The sequence below is a fragment of the Balaenoptera borealis genome, assembly GCF_965194805.1.
Source record: "Balaenoptera borealis genome assembly, chromosome: 18".
Lineage (NCBI taxonomy): Eukaryota > Metazoa > Chordata > Mammalia > Artiodactyla > Balaenopteridae > Balaenoptera > Balaenoptera borealis.
Genome location: NC_138877.1, coordinates 22,287,962 through 22,311,747, shown reverse-complemented (window position 1 = coordinate 22,311,747; position 23,786 = coordinate 22,287,962). Strand labels below are relative to the sequence as shown.

Genomic DNA, 23,786 nt, shown 5'->3' with positions numbered 1-23,786 from the left:
CTCTGGGAAGGACCTCTCCAGGAGGAAAAGAGAGGAATGGATTCATTTCCTGGTTTTTCAAATTGCATTTTAGCTCTGTTGGAGAGTTTGGTACAGAATTAGTAGTATGCACGTAGAAACCTAACAAATGAAGAAAGCAAGATACGAAAAAGGAAGTATAAACATTGTGCTCTGCATAACTCAGCTATGAATATTTACATAGTCATTGTCAAAACTGCACGTTGGTTTAAAGGTATTATAACCTGTTTTAGAGGATGGTACACACTGGGGAAGGGAGAGGGTCAAATCTTCACCTCCCAAGTAAGAAGTTAAAAAAAAATGGAACCTGAACAATCAAGACATAGTATAAGCATAGCCTCTAGAAATATGAAGTAGCAGAAGAAATAGCTAAACTGTTGAAAATAATTGTTTCTGGGGAATGGGAATCAGAGGTAGAGAAGGAGTGTGTCAGGAGACTGGTGTTTCATTATAAACCCGGAGGTAACGTTTGACTTCTAAAACGATGCACTAAAACGATGCACGTGTATTACTTTATTAAAAAATTCAAATGTGTGTCCACACAAAGTGTGTGCACAAATGTCCATAGCAACATTATTCGTAATATCCAAATGGTGGAAACAACTCAGATGTTTATCAGTTAATGAATGGATAAATAAAATGTGGTGTATCTGTAGAGTGGCTATTATTCTCCCATAGGAAGGAATGAAGTACTCATACATGTTACAACATTAATGAGCCTTAAAAACATTCTGCTAAGTAAAAGAAGCTAGACACTAAAGACCACATATTGTACAGTTCCATTCATATGATATGTCCATAACAAGAAATCTGTAGGGACAAAAAATGCAATAGTGGCTGAGGGTTTGGGAGGTTGGGGGTCAAATGGAGAGTAACTGCTGGTGCTTTCTTTTGGGGGGTGATGAAAATGTTCTGGAATTACATAGTATGATGGTTGCCCAACTCTGTCAGTATACTAAAAGCACTAAATTTCACTTTTAAAAGGTGAATTTTATGGTATGTGAATCATATCTCAATAAAGCCGTTATTAAAAAAATAAAGGGGAAATGGGTTGCCAGAGGATAGAGTTGGAAGATAATATTTTTACGAAATAATTCATTGCATCTTTTGAATTTTGAGCCATGTGCATATATTATTAATCAAGAAATTAATTTTTAAATTTAAATGAGTATTATTTAAAACATGATGAAAGAGAATATCATAATCAACACTCATGTATCCAACACTTATTTTTGCCAAATCTCAACATTTTGCTGTGGACATAGTTGAATTCTTCTGTCTACCTTCCCACTACCTCCCTAACTTGCCAGAGTAACTGTGTTCTTGAATTGGTATTTATCATTTCTCAGACATATTTTTATTATAAACACACACATGTACAGACATATCCATAAACCACACTATAATAGTTCTTTAAAATGTATACAAATATACTAGTATTATTCTGCAACTTTTGCTTTACACCAACTTTATATTTTCAAAGTTTACTCTTACTTAGTCAATCTAGTTCTAGTTCACTCATTTTAACTTCTAGATACTGTACTGAACCACAGTTTATATATTCATTCTCCTGTTATTTTCATATTTTTGCTGTCAAGCAAAATTGCACTAAACATTCATTCACTCATTCATGCCATTCCATAACTGGGCACTGGTACTGCTCCAAGAGCCAGTAAAGACCTGCCCAAAGTTGAGCTTATTTTTGGGAGGAGACAGTAAACTTAATCTTTAACATGTATGTTAGAAGGTGTTAAATCTGTGGAAGAACAGAGTGAGGATGATTGGAAACAACAGGAGTAGGAGTACAGTTTTAAATAGCTGGTCGTGGCAAGGAGTACAGTTTTAAATAGCAAGTCATCTGTTTCTGTGATACGGCTGCCTCGTAAACAACCCTGAATCTCAATTGTTTACAACAACGAACCTAGATTCCTGCGTCAGCTGGGATGGCTCTGCTACAGAACATGGGTGAGCTGGAGTTGGCCTGGACTATGGGTTGGTTTCAGGTTGGCTTCATGCATCTCCTCATTCCTTTTGAACAAAGATGTGATTTTCTCATGGTAAATGTACTCAGAAATCCAGGAGACCAAGTTGAATCATGTAGGCATATTCAAGACCTCTGTTTGTGTCCTGTCTGCTAACATTCCAAAGCTCAAGCAAGTCGCATGAAATAAGCTCAGGTAGGAGGAGAACCACACTCCACCTGCCTGAGTGGGAGGTCCTGAGCCACTTCACAGCAAGGATGTCAGTGTATAATTCTATAGTGGAGAAGTAGTGTAGAATTGGAAACTATAATTTTTAAAAATTGAAGGAAGAAAATAAAAATAATTCATAGGATTATTGTGAAGAATAAATAAAATAATGTATGTGAACAGTCTAGTCCAGAGCCTGGTATAAATATTAAAAGACTAGTTAACACATATAGCATTTACTATGTGCCACACACCCTTCCAAGTTCTCTACATGTATCAGTTGACCTCACCTTCACAACAGCGTAGAAAACAAACACTGTTCTTATCCCCATTTTCTAGATGAAGGAACTTAGGCCAGTGAAATCAAATAATTTGCCCGAGGTCACACAACTAATACAGTAGTAGAGATGAGATTTGATAACCAGACAAATGGCCCAGCATCTTTACTCTTAATCACCCTGCTATGATCCCCCTGCATGCCTCCCAGACCCCAAGTCTGGGTTAATGCTGTGTGCTCTCACGGGCACCCAGCTTTTCTTTTGTCATGGTTCTGAGTACCACTGTGAGGTCACTTGTCTGCATCCTTGAATACAGTGGACATTCTGCAAAGGCGGAGATTGTGCTCTCCTTAATTACTCTCATTCCCTGCCAATCAAATATCAGGGGGAGGGGATGGGCAGTAGAGTGAGGCAGAGGCATTTTCCCATTTGAACAAAACCCATAGTGCATGAAGGGGAAGTGGGGAGAGTATAAGCCATTAAAGATGCTAGAAAAACATGAGATAATTGATGGAGCAAGGTATCTAAGTAAGTAGAAGATATAAGATTAAGATTAAAATGAGGAACTATTGACCTTGAGAAGATAGAAGAACACCTTCTCTTTTAAGAGTGAAAGGGAAGGAAAAGATGGGTCTTTTAATTTTTTTAATATTCCATAGGAAAACAAGTTGTCCCATTTATTGAAGAACTGGTTCTCATTTATTTTAATGCTTCCTTATGCCAAGTTCACACGTACACAGGGAATTGTTTTTGATCCATTCCCTTAACCAGTACATACTCTTTGTAGTATTTCTACTATAGCTCTGTAATATACTTTAATTCCTAGTACCCTTCTTGATATATTTCAAAACTGTATTTGGTTATTCTCATGTATTTATTCTTCCTTACATGTTTTAGATTTAATATTTCAAGGGCCATAAAATCTGTTGGCATTTTATTTGGAAATGAATTGAATTACTAGACTAAAATGGGGAAACTCAACATTTTCAAGAAAGTGGCCATGTCTATCCATATATTTTTCTATTTTTTGGTCAATTATTTTATGTCCATGTATAGAATTTTATAACTTTTTCCATATAGGTTTTGCCTATATATGTATTACAAATGCTACTACTACTACACAAATTGAGCCAGATATCATTTTAGGTAATTTGCAAGTATTATTTAATTTAATCTGTACATTAACCCTCTGAGAAAAGTGGCAATTATTATTCCCATTGAAAAGATGGGTCTTGTGAGAGTTGAGGAGGCTAGAAAAGGAAGCTCACACCAGATGACTTGGATCATCTCAATAAACCAGGGGCAGGAATATTGGGCCAGGAAAGGACGCAGGCTGGTAGAGAGGGAGACAGAGGCAAGAGGAGAGAGTTTGAAATAAACGTCTAACTTTTGGGTTCTGTGATCTGTTTAATACCATGATAAATAGTATGATGGACCCAGAAAAAAGCACATACACACAAAATCATGCATAAAGTGTTAGGGGTCCATAGACCCCAGGTTGAGAATACCTGTTCTCAGGAATTAATGAAATTGAATAAAAGCATTTCTAAGAAGTAATTTGAAGGCAAACAGTTTGAATTTATAGCATTTCAAGTCTATGCTTCTGGGACTTTCTTCAGCAACATTCAGTAGCCGGGAAGTAGCAGCTGATGCAGTTTTAGGGATTGAGGCTGTGAGCTCCGTAGCCGCCCAGGGTGGGATAAAGTAAGGAGGGCAGTAGGGGTAGAGGGAAGGCAAAGCACAGGCCAGTTAAGAGGCAGAGGTGGCAGTAGAGGCATGTGGATGGTGGGGTAGGAAGTGGGAGAGGTCCTCTCTGGGTGTAGGCCATCAGGGGGGCATGACCTATAGAGGACGTAAGAATAATAAAACCAAAATCAGTCTGCTGTTTGTTATCATGATGCACAAGCAATTCTAAGCACTGACAGTGATAAAGTTTTCCTCTCCAAACAAGCGTTGGTCTAAGACCTAAACAATTGACTGCCGCCGCGGCTGGGTAGCCTTGTGCCACTTGAGGCAGATAGAGAGATTACGATGGTGGGAGTGGTCCAGGATGTGGGTGAGGCAGTGGTGGGTGGCTGAGGTGGGGACCACAGCTGAGCGGGTGCTAGAGAAGAGGGTTCCTTCAGGTGGGTGTTTGCAAGCAGCACAATTCAATGGCTTTCATCTCCTAGAATCTAGATGTTGACTGGAATCCGACGAGCTTTTTTTTTTTTTTTTTTGACTTGAATCAGCTGCTAGGCATAACTGCACGTTTCACCCTCTTCAAACATCAGCTCTGTTCACATCTGCATCTGCCTCAATGTTCCACTGCCTTTTTCACCCCTTTTTATAGCAGATGGCATTTATTTACTTACATGCTTTTCTCCTCTACAGACTATGTGCTCCTTAAGAGCAGCGATTGTGTCTTACTCATTTCTGAATCACCAGTGCCTCCAGACAGGCACTCAGACACCTACTGAACCCATGCACAAGTGTATTTTGCTCTTGTTTTAGATTCCTCAGATGTCCAATGACCAGGCACCAGTAGACATCATGCTGCTGCTCTCCTCCCAGGTAAACGAAATGAGTCTCTGTTCTTCTTTATGAAGTGTTTCTGCCACACCTCCATTGCGTCCTGAAGCCACAGGGATGCAATTAGGGAGATCCACAGTATCTCGCATATTTTCATCCTTAAGACCATCAAGACAGTATCTGTGCTGCTGCAGAGTCCTGACTGATGATTATTCACCCCAGAGTGAAAACCACCAGCATTTGGCTGCTTTGTAGTGTGATCAGCCCTGTCACAGTGATGCATAGATGTGTCTCTGGTGTCCTGAAAGGACTTAGGTGCCTCTTGAACCCCACCTCCTGCAATGAATTACTTGGGAGTAATTATGCAATGGAGAAAACGTGGTCCAATTCACCCCCTCAGTCTTCCCTGGGGAGTCACAAGAGAGTTGACAGTTCTCTGTGAGGTGAACCACTTCTAGAACGGACTGAATCTCCACCATCTATTCCTATTCTTCTGCCCACCCTGTCCACCAAGATGGCCCCTGTAGGGTTCTGACCAAGACACTGCCACACCGCTGACTAATGAAGTAGAGAAACCAGAACAGCTTGGTCTGATATTTGAGGTTGGAAGCAGGAACTTTCTAGAGGAGAAATCAAAGAAGCAAAAGGAGTGTAAGAGCAGTCCCCCAACCATAGTACCCACTGGTGGGGTCCCAGGCCCCTCGCAAATAAAGAAGTGTATTGAACAATCAGGCATCTTCAACTCACCATCAGAGCTGGAGCATAGCCTCAGATTCTCATTCCTCAATAGCAGGCTGGCCGCTGGAGCTGCACACAGGCTCTGGGCAACACGGAGACAGACTATGTGTAATGTTTGGTCAACATTACTCAGGATACTATCCAACCTTCACATCCTCTGTTAGGCTGTGAGCGCTTGAGCGCTTCCATTTGAAGATGAGAATTAGCCCTCAAGACGAGCATTCGGGGTTTGGGCATAGAACTGAGATATTTTAATTCTCTTGCTAATTTTATAAAACGTGCATGCAAAAAATAAGTGTGGTCTGTAGGAAGGAATTTAGCAGCATTGGACTCTAGCAGCTGCCTAAGTGATCCGCTGGTGCTCTTTGTAGGAAGCGTCTAAATAATTGAAATCTTTAATTGGGTTAGAGAGATCCCTAGTACATAGGTGCTCTATAAATAAAAGAATGAGTAAATAATATGGTGACCTTCCCTTTCGGGCCCTTCCCCTTAAAGAGATCATTTTGTTTTGTTTGCACCAATAAGATCACTGTTCAGGGACTCTTGAGAGGGGTTTGGTTTCACCTGGGGTGGGGCTTTCCCAAGGAACTCCCTTTTAGCTTGTTTCAGGGACACTGCCACCTCTTCCCTTGGTTCTTTCATTAAAAATGAATAATTTGTTTATCTTTGCTGTAAGTAGCTAGGCACCAGACCACTGCGTTCGCAATTAGGGGCAGAGCAAGAAGTCAAGGTAGCAGGCTGACCTTGCCTCGTTATCTGAAATCAACAGGTTTAAGTAGCCCAGTGCCTACAGGACAGCTAGAGGGGAAAGAAAGGGAAGGAGAGAGAAAAATGCTTATAAAGAGGAAGTGGTAAGAGGCTTCTGAATTTCAGTGTGACCTGTCAGGTGATTTTTGCAGGGGAGGGGACATGAGGAAAAAAAAAAAAAAAAAGACACGTTAAGTAAAAATGTCCTTATAAAGACAAAATCTATTTCTTTCCTGGCTGATGATTTGTCATTCTAGTCACTTCCTGCCTTGTGACCACACACCCGGGGTTGACAAAGTTGTTCTGCAGATCAGAAAGAAGGGGGTTTCTGGTCACATACCAGTACCACTGAGAACAGTTTTGCTACCAGGTAAATTTCCTTTGTCTTTTTGTCATTTCTAAATGCTTATGATGTTTTGCTTGTTGGGCGGCTCTGGTTCTGTGGATTGTGGATTTTGCCCGCAGGGGGCTAGAGATCTGAGCACCTGTCGCCCTTGTCCACTATGAGCCGCGGCACCGTTTAACTGCCCAGCGAAGCTCCAGCCACATCTCGTGGCCGCTCAGAGTGGGACCCTCCCCTCCGCTCTCTGGGGTGGCTTCTTCTCCAGTTATCTGCAGTTATCACCCCCCCCCCAAAAAAACTATGATTTTTGTTTCCTTTTTAAATCAAACTGTGTTCTGATTTATTTCTATTGCTTTATTTCAGGGAGGCTATTTACTGTGATTTGATCTACTTTCAAATGTTCTCAGGAAAGTGGTTATTGATCGTTTAGATGGTGCTGCTTATTGGCCTAATAGGGATAGTTTAACTTTAGCTCCTGTGGTTCTGTTTTTCTAAAAAACTCCTTTACAGTACTTTAGTGGATGTACTAACATCTTGAGTCGTATGTTAATGAGTGTGATACTGGTTATTTGAGTGATTTTGGGTACCGACGGTTTTTAATGGGTGTGCTTAATAACCACATGGAATTAGAGGCTGCCTCTTCTCCATTTATTCTCTAAAAATAAAAGCAATTTGTGTTGCTTAACTGTACTGTTTTGTAGAATTGTCTGAACTATTTGATATCCTTATGATCATACAAATGACCATTAAGTTATGGAAGAAAGGCTTCAGTCTATAATCGAAATTCTTATAAAGTTGATATGGGATATTTATGCCAGAAACTTTATTGAAACATAGACTTTGAAACTTGTAGCATCAGCCTTTATTAATTACCGTTATTCAACAATATTTAGTACCATTGACAGATGATAAACATAAAAGCCACCCGGACTGGAAATGGATTCATTTATCCGCACACTTATCAAAACCCAATTTTTCTTAATCAAGTATAGCAACTTGTTTTCTAAAATTACCTCCTCAGGACAACTTAAAAAAAAAAAAACTGTCATTAAACAAAGGTGATTTATCCACACGTCTTGATTTTGAATTTACGTAATTTATCATAATTGGTTTCTAGTAAATAAAATGGTTTAAAGAACATCTACACACAGGCAAATTTCAATGGAATTAACTGCTTACCTATAAATGTGAATTTCTGAATTTGTAAAATGTGATCATCAATATTGTTTGACGCATCTCACCTGAATAGTTTTAAACTAGCAAAAATGTGGAGTTGAGGGAGAAGGACTTGGACCCCTAAAAATAACAGATTAAAAATATGCTATGTCTTATTTTAAGTAAAAATATTGATGAGAATAAAATGAATTAGGATGCAAAGGTATGTCAGTATTTTCCTTACATTGGGAGGAAATAAAAATGGAATCAAGTTTAGATTGTTAAAGCATCAACCTGATGTGTTATAAAATATCCATTTCTCTTCATTCTTGTTCACTCCCAGCAACATCAGGGAAGAATCTTCTGGGTCTTGCCCTTTGAACAAGCACTGCTGAGGTGGGACATTTCATTAGCTATCCCAGGGATGCTTTCTTTTGTCACATTTGAAATTTTGTCTCCTTCATAAATTGTGCCTTGAAACAATCGGTAATTTGGGAAACAATTTCCGTGTTTTAAGGCCATTTCTAATTCTTTTGCTGAACCCTTTGGGGAATGAGAGGCCAACAAGTAACTTTCTCATTCAAATGTATCTATTTAAATTAGGACAGAACAAGTAGTAATAACACTTAATATTGATACGTACTTACTATGTAAGCCACTCTTCATGCATGACCTCATTTAATCCTCCCAACTACCTTTAGAGATGAGGAATGGGCTTAGATGGTTGAAGGACACGGCCCAAGGTCACTGGGTGAGGGGCAAGGGCGGTAGGTAGCCAGGATTTTAGGCTCCATTCTTCCTCTCTGTAAGCGTCCTTCTCTTCCAGAGCCTATCTTCCCCACCAGCATATTTTTCCCAGATGTACATCGTTATAGGCTTTTTGTTCTGAAGCTGACTGAAGAGATCTTAGCATTCATGATTTGAAGAGAGAAAGAGAGAAGACAACAATTTGCAGTAAACCCAGAAACTTTTTTATAAATAAGAGGTATCATTGTGGGTTTCACATAATAATAGAATGAAGTGTTTTCTTTTAAGTAATGCATAATTTTACTCAAGAATTGTGTGCCTTCACAAACCTGCCTCAGCCACTTTCCCAACCTTATTTCTTGTCACTTCCGTCTGCTCTAGCTGCCACCTCCAACCTCTCCCCCTCCCCCCTCCACTTACCCACATGCCAAGTGCACAAGCCCACAAACCACCAGAAAGTTCCATGCTCTTTCACTTCTTTTCGCTCCAACTGTCTTTCCAAGTGTTTTCTTCTTTATCTGTGAAACTTCTGGTCATTTTTTAAGGCTTATTTCAAGAAACCTGTCCTTTTGCAGGTCTTTCCTACTGGTTCTTGCCTCCACTGATTCTTCTGTGTGTGTTTGCTTAATGCTTTGAGTTTAGAGTAAGTAGAGCAGTAATCATATTGTTTTCCTTTCAAGTCCTTAATTTGCTGACAGCCTGAGCTCCTTCTCTGTCTCTCCTGGCATGTAGTAGGTGCTCATGATATTTACTGAATTTTTTCTCAGTTCCTTAGATATGCATAGAAGTCTTTTTTTAATTTCACTTGTTAACCTAATATTTACTGAGTTCCCCCAGTGACTGCTATGAACGGAGATATAACACTAGTACAGTATTTTGCTTTCTAACATGCTTCCTTTTTGTCAAAGCACTATTCTTCATTTTAGTCTCAAAGCACTAAATAGACATTGACTTCAAGGAATTTAAGAAATTGTCCAATGACCATAGCCAGCAGGCAAAATTAATCTTATTATTTTAGTTTAAATAACATTAATTGAGCTAAAACTTAGCTACCCTTACCAAAATTATGTACCTGATAATAAGCATATTGGATGACCAAGAGCCCAGGAACAGATACCGTTAGCTTTTACTTATTCACTTTGCACCCTTCTCAGAAAATTCTCACGTCAACTTCTCCTTGTTACCAAAAAAGTGAAGGCTTCTCTGCATATATGGGAGAGATGGCAAATGAATTCTAAAATCAAGTTAGGTAAAATAAAACTAAGAAAATTTCTCCCAAGATTATATTTATGAAGAGTCAAAACTTTATAAAGTAAAATTATAAAATCTGATGACTTTATGACTAATAGATTTTATAGCAAAGTGACATTATTTAGATTCATCTAATTGTCTTCTTAGGATATTTTTTGTTTGCTAGTTTTACAACTCACAGATATCATCAAATGAAATGATTCTATTCCATCTGCGTATGAACCCTGCAGAAATAAAAATTAGAATTAGAGTCCACCAAAATATAAAACTAATCAGTGTCAGCAGACTCCAAGAGTTTCAAGTTTCCCTATTTTGCCAGATGGCAATGCACTTGGTAAATCAAAAGAGTTCATGTTTCACATTGTTTTCATTTTGAAGTATAAGAAGTTACCACCCAATCAGATATTCATCTTCTAGAAGCATCTCCCTACAGCTGCTGTGACCACTGGGCTCCCCAGATGGCAATTCCCCGTTGCTTTCCTCGGTTGCCTCCTGATTGAACTTCCTTATGCTATTGACTGTTCCCGTTGTTTTGTTTGTCAATTTCAGCCATTACATCAGTTTTCCCAGCAATTTCATAGTCACTCCATCTTGTAAGATACTGTAAGCGGCAAATGGGGAACAAAGAATTTCAATTCATCATCCTAATAATAACAGCTTAGCCTTCTATACTACTATTTTGAATTGAGTGTTTTTCTAAGTGTTTTGACCATATTAATGCATTGAGTCATCACAACAATCCTGTGAGGTAGGTGTTGGTGTTATCTTCATGTTTGAAGGCAAGTTAATCCATTCAAGTATTTTATTACGTTAATTTTTTACAATTGAATCAATTTTATATTAACTACTGAATTCCAGGGGAAACCTCCTGGAATAAACAGGCAGCAGGCCATGGTGCTTATTTGTACCTAGACCCTTGAAGTTGCACGCAGATAATAATAATTTATCCGAAATAAATGCATCTGTATCGTTAATGGCTTTTATTAAAGACTATTCTTTGTCAACATCATCATCATCAGTATTTACTCAGCCCCTCTGCACTTGACTATTTGCTTTTTACCAACTTATAGACCTGTGCATAGGTCACAAAACATGATATCTACCCTCAAAAGCTTTGAAAAGTTCTCAGTCATAGAAGATTAGAATACTTGAGTCAAGTGGCATTCCCATTTTCTAACTGTTGTGATTGATAGACACGAATAAATTAAACAATTTAGTATTTATACCCAAGCACACATCTCTATAATTACATAGTAATGACCAAATATAGGTGTCCTAAAAACTGTGAAAGAATGAAAGATTGTTTTAATTGTGAGCTGAAGAATAGAGGTAAAAAGTGACCCAGTTACTGAGTTAAAATAAGTTTTGCTCGACTTCAGAGCCATGCCTGCCTCAGCCCCACTTTAAGTTATAAGGAGGCTTGTTTCTCAAATATGGTCAGTTGTTTTTTCTGGCGGAAGGAAAAGCTAAGATATTAAATTGAGGAACTTGCAAAGAAAGCCACAGTTTTGTGGTTGCAGCATTGATTCTTGTTTTAGTTTAGCACCAGTTCCACGGACAGATGGACACACTTGCATGCTCTCTCCATCTCTTTGTCTGTCTGTCTGTGTGTCCCTTTCTCCCCCCCACCTCTCTGCCTCTGTCTTTCACACACACACACACACACACACACACACACACACACACACACACACATCCTCTTGACTGGCTGAGCTAAAACGGAAAAGAGATTACATTCTCCACAGGCAGAAAAGCCAAGATGCCAAATTTGGCCGGCAAATTAATGTTGCATGTGAATTGCAATCTCGAAGATAATTTCTTTTCCTTTTTTCTCTGGTTGCACTTTCAAGAGGGAAGTGAATGAATGGACTAATTACTTCACAATTAAATAATACCCTGCATTTTGATTCCTCAGTCTGGTAGTTATCTCCAATATTTATCCAAACTGTGTATCTGAATGAATGAAGTAAAGAGGAGCACAAATGCATCTGTATAAAATTTGCATCCTCTTCCTTTTCGCCGTTCCTCAGGCAAAATTTAGAATTAGAACTGCATCTTTGTTAACCTCAGGTGTCACATTTTAAAATGTGGATCCTTTGCACCTCCTTGATGTCATGGGCTCACATTACTTTCACCAGGAGGGCCAGATTAAGAAAGAAGAGTGGAAAATACATTCCTTATGGAGAAAGCTACGTAATAGATGCAAAGGGAAAGTAAGAAAAACTGAGGAACGTGTATGCAGTTTTGCATTATTGAGCCCCGTTTTCTTCATCTCAAAGATGTAAATGAACTTTCCCTTCATTTCCAATGCTTTATAACGTTAAAATTTTTTTTCCCTTTGGAAAGATGGAATATCATGGGCACCTTTGATGACTTTTTTCAGATTTTTTTCCCTTCCCTCATTGTCTTTCAAGTTGAGATTTTTCATCAGAATATCCCTGATGCTCTGTTTCTTTCCTGTGACCACAGAGGAAGACGGTTGGGACTCTTAAGCTGTCTGGTGATTGAATATAATGTATATAATATAAAATGTATTAAATATCATATATAATGTCAGTGTTTAAAGCTTGTGAGTCTGAGTGTCTGCAGTTTCTGTGCATGAGACAAACAGGTATGGTATAAAGAAAAGAGCAAATTTGGAGGCAAATTTGGATTCCTTTTCTAGCCTTTTACTAATCTTGGAGCCCAAGCAAGTCTCTTAAGCCTCCTGACGCTGAGTTAGTTCCCTCATCTCTGAGATAGGGAAAAGTACTATCTATCCGCTGGGTCTGCTCTTGGGTCCATTTCCCCTCCCGTTTCCCGATTTCATCAGTCTGTGTGTGTATCTCACTCTGCTCTACTCACCATCGCTGCTGACTTATTGAGCCCTCACTATTTGCTAGGCATTGTGCTAAGCTCTTGACATGCATTTGCTCTTGTATTTCCACACAAAAGCTGCATGAGGTTGATGTTGTCATCTTCTTAGAACAGGTGATCGAACTGAGGTTCAGGGAGGGTGAAGTCCAAGGTTACAGAGCTAGTCAGAGCCGAGATTCACACCTTCCCTCTTTTCCATTCTAATATTCACAGTTTCTTAAACATGTAAACCATGTCTGTTTTCATTGCATTGTATTTTCTCACATGATCCACTGGCTACTTTCTAATAAGTCTAAATATTCCTTTCTGCGATTGAATATTCAATGATTATTCCTAATTTTCCATCAGGCGGAGATCCCAACTCTGCTTTTGATGGGTCTGCTGCTATACCAAACAAATAAACGCTTGAGGATATTATGGTACAGAGTTCTTAAGGGTTATGAAGCGTTTAGGCTATTTAGTTATTTAAAATTTTGACAAAAGAAATGTCTTAGCATATCCCATTAGTAAATTGGTATTGGTAAATATTTGCCAGCCAAACTGTGGCTTCCAAGAAAGTGTAGATAAATCTAGTCCATCAAATGAATACAAATTCCTGCCTCAGTTTATCTGTAACTGCTCATTTTGTTTTTTATGAGAATGAGCTTGTCCTTAGAAATTCTAAAAGAACTACCCCAAGGAGCCCATAGAAAATGAGGTCACATTACTGAGAGTAAATAGAAGCTTCTGTTGTCATTGCTAGTACACAGATGTCAGCTGCATGTTGTCTTAGTGTTTTTCCATCAGCTCAGACCACAGCAGAGAAAATGCCTGGAGAATCCCAGAGTGGGTAAGAGATAGAGGCAGAGAAGAGGCCAGCAGACTCAGTCCCCAAGCATTGGTGTGTCTGAGAACAAGGAGACACATAGCCCAATGGTCTTCATCACAGATACCCAAGATCTTTTTTCATTTCATGTCTCACAATGAATGTGCAGGCTTTTCTTAAGATTGCTGTACATTTTCCCACTCTGGCCACATTTCCTCAACTGTTGGAAGGTACTTTCCACGATAAGTATTTCAGGCAAGACTAAGCCCAGAGCCCCTTGACCACTCAGCATGAGATCAGCCAATACCGTGCTGTGGGCTTCCAGTTGATATCATCTTCTAATTCCACAGTTGCTTTTGAAACTGACTTCAGGGACTCTGGAGGAGAGATGTGGTACAAGAGCCAGAGCAACCAAGCTAAGATCATTTGAAGATAAAGCATAGGTGTGAAATCTAGATTTACACCCACCCACACATGTAACATACATACAATTAAGTGTGAATTTTAGACAGTGACTCTATATAATATTTCACATAGTTTATAGTGGAAACTGGGTTTGTTCCCCAAGATAATTTTGTAAAAGTTCTGGTTCTTTTTTATTTTCTCCTTCCTTCCTTCTTCCCTCCCTCCCTCCTTTCCTTCCTTCCCTCGCCTAGCACTGTTGTATACAATTTAAACACTTTATCTCATTTCATTCTAACACAACTCTTATGGAGTGAGCACTGTGATTGCATTATTAATATCCCCTTCGTACATATGAGGAAACTGAGGCTCAGAAATTTTAAGTAACGTGTACTCAAGCACACAGCCAGAAGCTGTTGCATCAGAAAATCCAGCATCTTTTCACCAAACCATGTTGCTTCCTAGTTCATTCTTTTTTATGTATATAGCAAGCTTAATTTCATAAAGGAAGGTAAGATCGTTAACGTACAAATGAGGTTTGTGAGACGCCTATGATGCCTTTTCACGCTTGCTTAGACTGGGAGAAAGTGGGTCGTGTTCTAGCACAGGTGAAGCTGTAAACTAAGCCTGTGCTGTTCTTAAAAGGAGTGGAAGAAACTCCTCCCCTTATTCTCTCCATCCACATATTGAAGATGTAAAGTACATTTGATGGACTGTGCATCTCAGGGTTTTTTTTAACGTTTAAGTTGTTTAAATGTTCATTGACTTGTGTTTTTCCCATACTTTGGTTACACCAAACTAAGATTCCAGAAGCTCTACTCCTCTTTTCTGACGAGTCACTGACTCATTTGAGACTTTGGGGAGCAACTTCACTTTTCAGGACTCCCATTTTCCCGTTTTCTCACGTGGCAGGGCCATATTGTCTGAGGCTTCCCCAGTTCAGAGCAATGTAACCCTGGGCCAGTTACTTAAATCTCAGTTCCCTCATCTATAAAGAGGAAATCATCATAATGCTCCATAGAGTTGTGGTGGAATGAAATGTGATAACGCATATAAAACACTTAACATTGGGTAACCACTCAGTAAACATTAGTTCGTCTTCCATTTGTCCTTTAGCTATTGTTTTCTCTGGCTCCAACATAGATAAACTTTCTGTGGAAAGACTATGGGTTCATCATTCTACGTGAATAAGGAAAAGACTGACTGATGTTTAAGCTGTCTCCTCCTCATCTGTGGAAACCCAGGTCACATGTCACTTCTCTCCGGGGCACCATGCTTGGCTCCCCAGGGGAGAGCTGTTTTCCCCATTCCTGTGGATCTAAAAAGTCCCCCTGTATTCTAGTGACTGGTGTCTCTCTCCCCTACTAAACAGGCCAGGACCACATCTTATGTCTGCGTCGCCAGCATCTAACCCACGACCTAGCACACAGTAGGTACTTACTTGGCAGATGTTTAGTGAAAGAAGAAATGTACAAATAAATATATGAATCCGCTTAGTGGTGGACACTTAGAATTACCAGAGGATGAATTTCATAATCCAGATAGTGATATGCAAATTACATTCAAATGAACTCTAACACCCATTCCTAATTCTTTCCTGTGCGTTCCTGGTACATTGAGTTTGTGCATCTCAGCTGATTTTACCCTCCTTTCCGTCCTGCTCTGTCTCCACACCACAGCCCCTTTCCTCCCAGCAGGACTCAGCTCCAAGTCAGACACTGTACACTTAGGTAGAGAGACCTGAGCATCAGCCGCGGCCAGCAGGGTTTACAGAAACTGCCCAGCCCCAGGTTTTGTTACCTCAGCCAGAACCCTCTGGTGGCTGGAGGGTGGGGACCAGGGGGCATCCCCAGCCTAGTTCAAAGACTGCCAGGGGACACTTGCAAAGTCATTTTTCCTGCAAAGTGGTTTCATATAAACTTGATGCATCCACTTGCCTTGTTCTGTTGTTTGTATCTTTCAGTGGGAGGGATATGATAAGTATGTACACAAGAATATTATTGTTCAACTCCTCAAAGAAGGTGATAGTAGACTTCTTTTTTTTAATGTTTTTTTTATTGTGGTAAAAGTCATATAATATAAAACATACTATTTTAACCGTATCTAACTCTACAGTGGCACTAAGTACATTCACATTGTTGTGCAACTCTCACCATCATCCATCTCCCGAATTTTTCACCTTCCTAAGCTGAAGCTCTGTCCCCTTTAAACACTAGCTCCCCATTCCCCCAACCCCCTGGCCCTTGGCATCTACCAATGTGCTCTCTGACTCTATGAATTTGACTATTCTCGGTACCTCGTATAAGTGGAATCAAACAGTATTTGTCTGCACCTAATGTATATTGGAATGCATTTTTAAGGTTAACTTAAAATATGTCCTGCAAACAGATTGTACCTTCTTTTTTTTTCCCCTGTGCTATACAGTAGGCCCTCACCAGCCATCTACTTCATACATAGTAGTGTACATACATCAGTCCCAATCTCCCAATCCATCCTACCCGCCCTCCCACCCTGGTGTCCATACGTTCGTTCTCAATAGTAGACTTCTGAAGCCCTGTATACCGTTTGTTTATGGGTTTGTTTGTTCATGGCTACAACTGATTTCCTACATACTTATACTGCGTGCCAGCCAGGAGGCAGTGCTGTGAGATGATCTCATATAGTTTGTGATCTCATAATCTGCTGGAAGAAATGGAGATGTAGACATGGGGGTCTGAACCAGAGCTCAGAGGAGGAAGGACTCACAGAGCCCCACCCAACCAACAGAGGACAGAATGTCTGAAACCTTGCTGATCTCAGAAGTCTAGGGGTATCATTTTCATATTCATCTATGAATTTGGTGCTTTGTCTTAAGAACATTGTGCCTCAGCGTGAGTTATTTTAATGTGGTTTGCTTTTTGGTTGCTAAGAAATATCAGAGGTCCTTCCTGCAGAGTCAAAAATGAATGTACGGATGAATACAGAGGACATTCACCTTGCCTCGGTCATTGTAACCCTGAAGGTGCCAATAGGATATGTGTGTAGTATTGGGCACGTGTTTTTTGTAGCCCAGACCTGGATGCTGCCTTCTCAATACCTAGATTAAGTTCTCCTTCACGTGTAGGAAACATACATGAAGTTATATTCATAAGATATTTGAAATCACGGGGGAATTATACTTTACCATATGTTGAGCAGGTCTTATTTAAAGAAGAACATTCCCTCTTAGGTTTGAAAACTTATTATAAAGGAAAGAGGAGAAATAAGGAGCCTTGGACTCCAGTCCCAATGAGCTCGGTGACATTGGTCACATCCTCTAACCTGTGTATTATTTCACTCCTCTGTGACAGGAAGAGAGTGGCCAGATAGAAAATCTGGTGCCTTTACCTCTACATTCTGTGACTCTGTTTTTCTTGTGTTATCATTTAAGGAACTTGACATAGATGCAGAAGATAGCAAAGGAAATTATTAAAGATTTGGAGAAAAAGAGCCTCCCAAAGCAGCTTAAAAGAATTTTTTTGAAGGCCCAGTGGCTATCAACAAGGCATGTGACAGAATTTTTGTGAATTGAGCAGCTTCTGTAGTTCCCTCTGAGAATAGCCCAAGAGAGGGAGCTTTAATCGTATCAGAAAAGATTTAGGTTACAGGGTTGGGATATGAGACACCAGAGAGGTTGTAGGGTTTCCTTATTTGGATATTTTTGAGAAAATAGTAGATGGCTCTCTTTCTGGGGCAGTTTGCATGCAGCCTTGCCTAGAAACTGGGAGTGAACTGGAGCAGCGGGACATAAGATATACGCAGTGACATCCCAGAAAGCAGATCTCACGTGCCGTTCTGGAAACTTCCCTGCTCTGTGATGAGCAGTCAAGCAGCTGAGCAGTGGGCATCTGCCCTGGTCAGTGAGGAGGATGCACGAGGACAGAGCTTTACCTGCTGCTGAGGTAAGAGCAGGAACAAGGTGGGGCTGGGAGATGCTGGGTCCACTTCCGAGGAGGTATCTCCCCAGAAGCTGCTTCAGGCCATGGTCACAGCTCCTGATGGCCCCTGACCCTATTTCTAGGCTCATTTGAAATACACCTTACCCTGGCTCTAACTTGTACATACACTTGTCAGCTAGCGAACAGACTTTTGGAACTTTGAACATGGAAGGGACTTCATCTCTCAATTGACAGATGAGGAAACTGAGGCCCAGAGAGGCTAAGCGGAGTCTGACGTTACATAGGCAGGCAGCATCCTGGGTCTGCCAACCCCAGGCTCTCTCTTCCGCCCCCTGCTCGTTATTTGATTCTGATTTCCTTGGAGATGTCCGTGTGTATAAATGATCTGATTACTTGTATCGCATGGGCTGATTGAGTTGTTTGATATTTTACTTTTTGATAAACTTCTGTGCTAATTTCCTACTCTTATCTAATCTCTTCCCTGCCCCTCCTCCCACCGCTGCCCTGTGTTTAGCCTTTCCACTTGTTCATTTTTGATCTTCAGAACTCTCTTCACTCTATTAACCATTTCGCAGTAAGTGAGCTGTAATCTCTGTGTTGCATTTGAAACTTGATGTTTAACGGTGGGTGTCATGAAGCCCCAGTCTTCGTGGCCCCCTTGCTTGTAGCCCAGCAACTAGGGCAGTGCTTTGCACTTAGACTTCTAGGTGGAGTGAATGAATGAATGACATCTGATATTGAGGTAATGGTGTCACAGTGGATAATCAACTAGCCCATAATAATATTCAGCTTTTTGAAAAGATTATTTTCAAATAATCTTTGGGGTCCCCTGAGCTGTCAGTAGGGGAAGTCTGGATCTTAAGTCCTTGTGGCTGCATGTGAAATGAAGGGTAGCTGTGGATCTTCTAGACATGAACGCCAGGAGTATCACTGGGAAGGAGAGAGAGGCCAAGGCGATGAGGGCCTCCCCAACCCCAGCCTGGAGCAATCCCTTTGCTTGCAAGAGGTTTGCTCTGTGTCCCATCCTTAGTGGGGTTGGACAGCTTGGTAGAAAACAGACATCAGGGGGGTGCCGGGGGAGGAAGCGGGGAGCTGGACACTCCTTAGTTGGGGACAGAGTAGGGCTCTGTGTGCCATACTAATACAGCTTCAGAAGCCCCTCAACTGAGTGATCAAACCACAGAGACCCCCAGAGAAACATCAGGTTCATCAGGTTTGGAGTAATCAGGGCTGCTGGCTTCCCCGGGGGGTGTTTTCATCCCCTGAGATAGACAGCAAGCCTCTGAGCCTGTGCTGGGAATAGCCTTCCAAGACTGCAGAGAGAAGAATTCTGCCCTCTGCAGCAGCCTTGGGAGAATCAGTGTATCTGCAGGGAGAGAAAAGACGATCTAAAAGAGATTTTGACTTGACAAAAGAATTCATAATAGCCCCCTTAAGTGGCCATCTGTATTTGAGGACATTTATAATTATTCGGTTCTTGAAAACAAAGGCACTTTTAAAATACGTTTTGAGAATCGTCCCTTGTGTGAAAGTTTGGAATATCTGTATCCACAGAGAAATTGTATCCTCAGCATACATAGTAAGCTATCACCACCACCACCCCGCCCCTGCACAGTGTTCTACTTTGTAAAAGAAAGCGGACAGAATTAAGTGAAAGCAAAACTCCTTCCTTATCTAACTGTAGTATGATAGCTTTTAAAAAAATTTATGGGGATTTTATTTTGCTTCGGAATCCTAAGTATTTTATGTTTCACTTCTTTAATCATCAGAGTCTAACGCTAAAGATTACAGGATTAATGATGTTCTGGATGACATGTTGTTTTGGGTTACTCACTACTCAGTGAGGTGTTCGGAAGTTGTACAATTTTCCCCTGGATACGTACTGAACTTATGAGGTAAAGGTGGGAATTTGGGTCCTGAGTTTCCAGTTTTACTTTCCCCACTGTGTCAAGTTGCAGGAAAAGTAGGGCACATTCAAAAGAGTCCCTTGGCAATGTGATGCCATGTTACAGATGCCACTCTGATCCTGGCAGTTATATAAGTGGGTGTCGATCTATTGAATCAAAATACCAACCCACACAGTATTACCTCCTTTCAGAAATGATGCCAGCCCAGGAGCCATTTCACTTTGCCAGGTCACCTTTTATCAACCTTTCTACTTCTTTTCATTATCCGTTAGGAAACTCAGAGAAAATTCAGCTTACATTTTTACATTTATTTTAAAGAACACATTTCCTTCTGTAAATTCTACAGCACTGTGTTCTGTAGTAAACTCCTACAACTTGTTTCTACATTCAGATTTCAGGGAACTTGAGTCAGGTACTTTTATTATAAGAAGTCATTCTCAGAAATTCTCTTTCACTACCCATCTGGAAAATACCAGCCTGCTTGAAACAGAGACTCAGAACTGGCTGACCTAAAGGAATGAACAGGTTTGGTGGCTTTTGCAGTTTGGGGTGGTGGTTATTTGATTTTCTTATGACTTTAAAAATAATCTTATAAAAAAGAACAACTGGTACTTTTCTTTGGCCAAATGTCCTGGGATTTTATAATCATTGATTTAATAAATGTAAGTGCTTACAGAGAAACTAGCCAGACGTGACTTAGATGAATGATCTGAGATGTGTCTTCTTAGATTTCTGACTTGGGCAGTGATTCAGAAATGGGGTTCCAAAATTCACCACTGATTTGCAAAAAACCTTAAGATGGTTCTTGGCAAGTCATAGTTAGATGATGCAGTCATTGAAAAGGGCCACACTTACTGCAGGAGCAGTAGAGCAGAGCCCAAGAAACTGCTCATTCATGCCCTGAAAGGGACATGCCTTCCTCAGCCACTTCTTTTAATGCTCCAAATGGAAGCATCGAAAAGCCACAGCCCATCCCATTACTGCAGTGACCGCTCTAGAGTCAGCTGCCAATATGGTGCCAGTAATTTACAAACAAGCCCTTGTCAATTCTCCTTAAGAAGCTTAGTCATATTATAATCCAAACCATCAAACATGCGTGAATTAAGATGGGTGTTTTTTTCAGGTAAACGTATTAATAGACTGTGTAAAGTACCTAATATTTGATTCTAACCCCAGCCATGTCCTTCTTAGAAATGGTCTGATCTGCATGTTTTTCCATCAGTTACCTCCTCTTCCTGCTTCTCTGCTTTGTGAAAATGCTGTCGTTTGCACATTCAGTTTAATTAAAGAGTCTGTGCTCAGTTCTGGATCTTAATGGCCCTGTTAATGGTCACTCCATCCTTTTCCTGCCCTGCTCTTTCAGCTCTGCATTTACAAACTCTAGCCTGGCAGTGCTTTGAGAACTTGTACATAGACAAAGCATTTCATCTCATTGGACCTTAAATCTCTTTATTTATAAAATGAGGGAGTTGTACTAAATTATTTCTTAGCTTGCTCTGTCTCTAAAAGTTGGGTTGTGTTTCCAGGACTTACAGCTCACTCTGATGGTAAAAGAGATTCTCTCTCCATATCTATTTGTGTTTGGGCGCAACAAACAACAAACGGTATCAGAGTGATTTAGGCTGGTGACACCTTCTTCTCCAATTCACCTCTTAAATTAATTCAATCTATTCTCTTTTCCTTTAGCTATTAAATCACTGGAGGGTTTTGGATTTTTTGAATTTGAAGGCTGTCTCACGATTTGGCTTCTCCCAGTTGATCCTCCGCATTTATGAAAATCTCTTACAAAAATGTGGTTTACTAGATGCTCAAGGTTTTTCATCTTGTCCTACCTGCCATGGTTTAAAAATCACATGGTTTTAAAATAACCCTATTTTCCCTTCCTAGGTCTTTTATTTGAATGGGCCCCGCAATTTTTATTCTAAAATATTTTCTCTGCTTTTTTACTGTACCATGATCTTGGGATTTTCTTTCTGACCCAACACTGTAATTCTTTCCTTTCTTCCTTGGCCCTGCCCTTGATCCTTAAAATACAGTCTCATTCCCTGCCTTTACATATATTTCTCACCAGTGTCTCACAGTGCCCTCAAATCTAAAACTCTTACGTCAAAGGATAGGCCAAGTTTAGGTTCAGAGATCCCATTCATTCTCTTGACCTTTAACATTGGTTCATATTTTCAGGGTAACTAGGGCAGTGCAGGCACGCCCCACCTGAAACGAAGAACAGTGCCTGGCTTGTAGTAGGCTTTCATAAATATTTGTAAGTGAATCAATTTGTTTCATAATCTCGTGAACATCTGTGAACCCAGAAATAAGACACCTCCAAAATAAGAAAGGCAAGCCTTTACCAAAGGCCTTGCTAAAATGTGATGGGGGAGAGCCTTCTCTTAATGCATCCATGGCGTATTGGTAGAGGGTATAAAGAAGAGTCAAGCCAAATTAGTCACAAGAATTTAGTAAAGTATACAAAGTTATATACTGATTTCTTACAACAGAAGCCTTGATTTCTTTTTTTTATAGATTTATTTATCTTTGGCTGCGTTGGGTCTTCGTTGCTGCGCGTGGGCGTTCTCCAGTTGCAGTGAGCAGGGGCTACTCTTCGTTGTGGTGCGCGGTTTTCTAATTGGGGTGGCTTCTCTTGTTGCGGAGCACAGGCTCTAGGTGCGCCGGCTTCAGTAGTTGTGGCACGTGGGCTCAGTAGTTGTGGCTCGCGGGCTCTAGAGCACAGGCTCAGTAGTTGTGGCGCACGGGCTTAGTTGCTCCGCGGTATGTGGGATCTTCCCGGACCAGGGCTCAAACCCGTGTCCCCTGCATTGGCAGGCGGATTCCTAACCACTGCACCACCAGGGAAGTCCCAAGCCTTGATTTCTTAACACATGAAAGCGAAAGCTTCCTAAGCTAGAACACCTGGATAGACACTTCATATTATAGTTTTTTTAATCTCCCATAGGCTAGGCATGTTATATACTTAATGAATAATTGCTGAATGAATGAATGAATGGGTGGATGGAATGAGTGTCTAACAGAAATGCAAAGCAGCATAAATAGACAACATGGGAGAGGAGAGAAGACTTGAGAACTGGAATCTTGCTGCTCCTCTCCCCGGCTGTGTGATCTGAAAGATGAATCTTCTCTGAGCTTCTGGTTCCTGCTCTATAAAGTAGGGCTACATGTACCTATGCCATCAGCCTTCCTTGAGGAACATTATAAGAAACATAAAACTTGTGTTTACTACATCCCACAAATGTCCTCTTCTCCAGTCCTAGGTGAAGATATTGCTCTCAGACCTCAGTTCTCCTGCCCTAAGAAAAGTGGTCTGTCTTATGTAAATAGAGTGAATAATGTAACTGATATGTCCTTTTTTCATTGAGTGTCTAGAGAACTCAGAGCTAGATTTTCAGCGTACTTCTGGCAAAACGTTCAGTCCTAACCGTGTGTTTGAAATATGAAAGCCCTTGCTTGCTGTCGTCTTATTTCGCCTCAGCTAATTACTCCTTCTCCCTGATCTCATGATTTTATTGGTTTACTTCTTAGGTTTGGTTAGATCTTTGTAACTGGGCTCAGATTGTTTTCGGAACAAGGCTTGATTTTTAAAAGAGAAAGAAAGGAAACAAACAAAAAAAAATGAAGAAAGAAAAGAAGGAAGGAAAGAAGAGAGGAGGGAAGGGGGGAGGGAGAGAGACAGAGAGAGAAACAGACAGACAAAAAAGGAAGGAAAGGAAGTGAAGCCAAGAAAGTCAGAAAGCCAGTAGCTGTCTCTGAGGGTTATTGTGATGTGTGAGACTGCGTCTCCTTACGCAGTTAAGCCCTCGACAGTTTCTACCTTCCATCAGAGAACCCAATGGACCAGTACATTTTTAGATATAAGGCAAATAATAATACAATAAATCTTTATTGATAATAAAAGATATTTTTAAAGGAA

At 40.4% G+C, this 23,786-nt stretch overlaps 1 protein-coding gene across 5 annotated transcripts in view; it reads left to right on the top strand.

Moving 5' to 3' along the window:
* Positions 1–37: 37 nt before the first annotated feature.
* Positions 38–23,786, top strand: part of LCP1 (lymphocyte cytosolic protein 1) — a 63,038-nt gene continuing 39,289 nt past the window's right edge. Inside the window, exons 1-2 of one of the 5 annotated variants that reach the window (XM_082365458.1) lie at positions 38–5,038; positions 6,739–6,851. The gene's annotated coding sequence lies outside the window, so the exon portion shown is untranslated. Of the gene's footprint in view, positions 5,039–5,068; positions 6,852–18,976; positions 20,390–23,786 lie in introns of those variants that run through there. The other 4 variants (XM_082365460.1, XM_082365457.1, XM_082365461.1 and 1 more) reach the window with 4 other exon arrangements.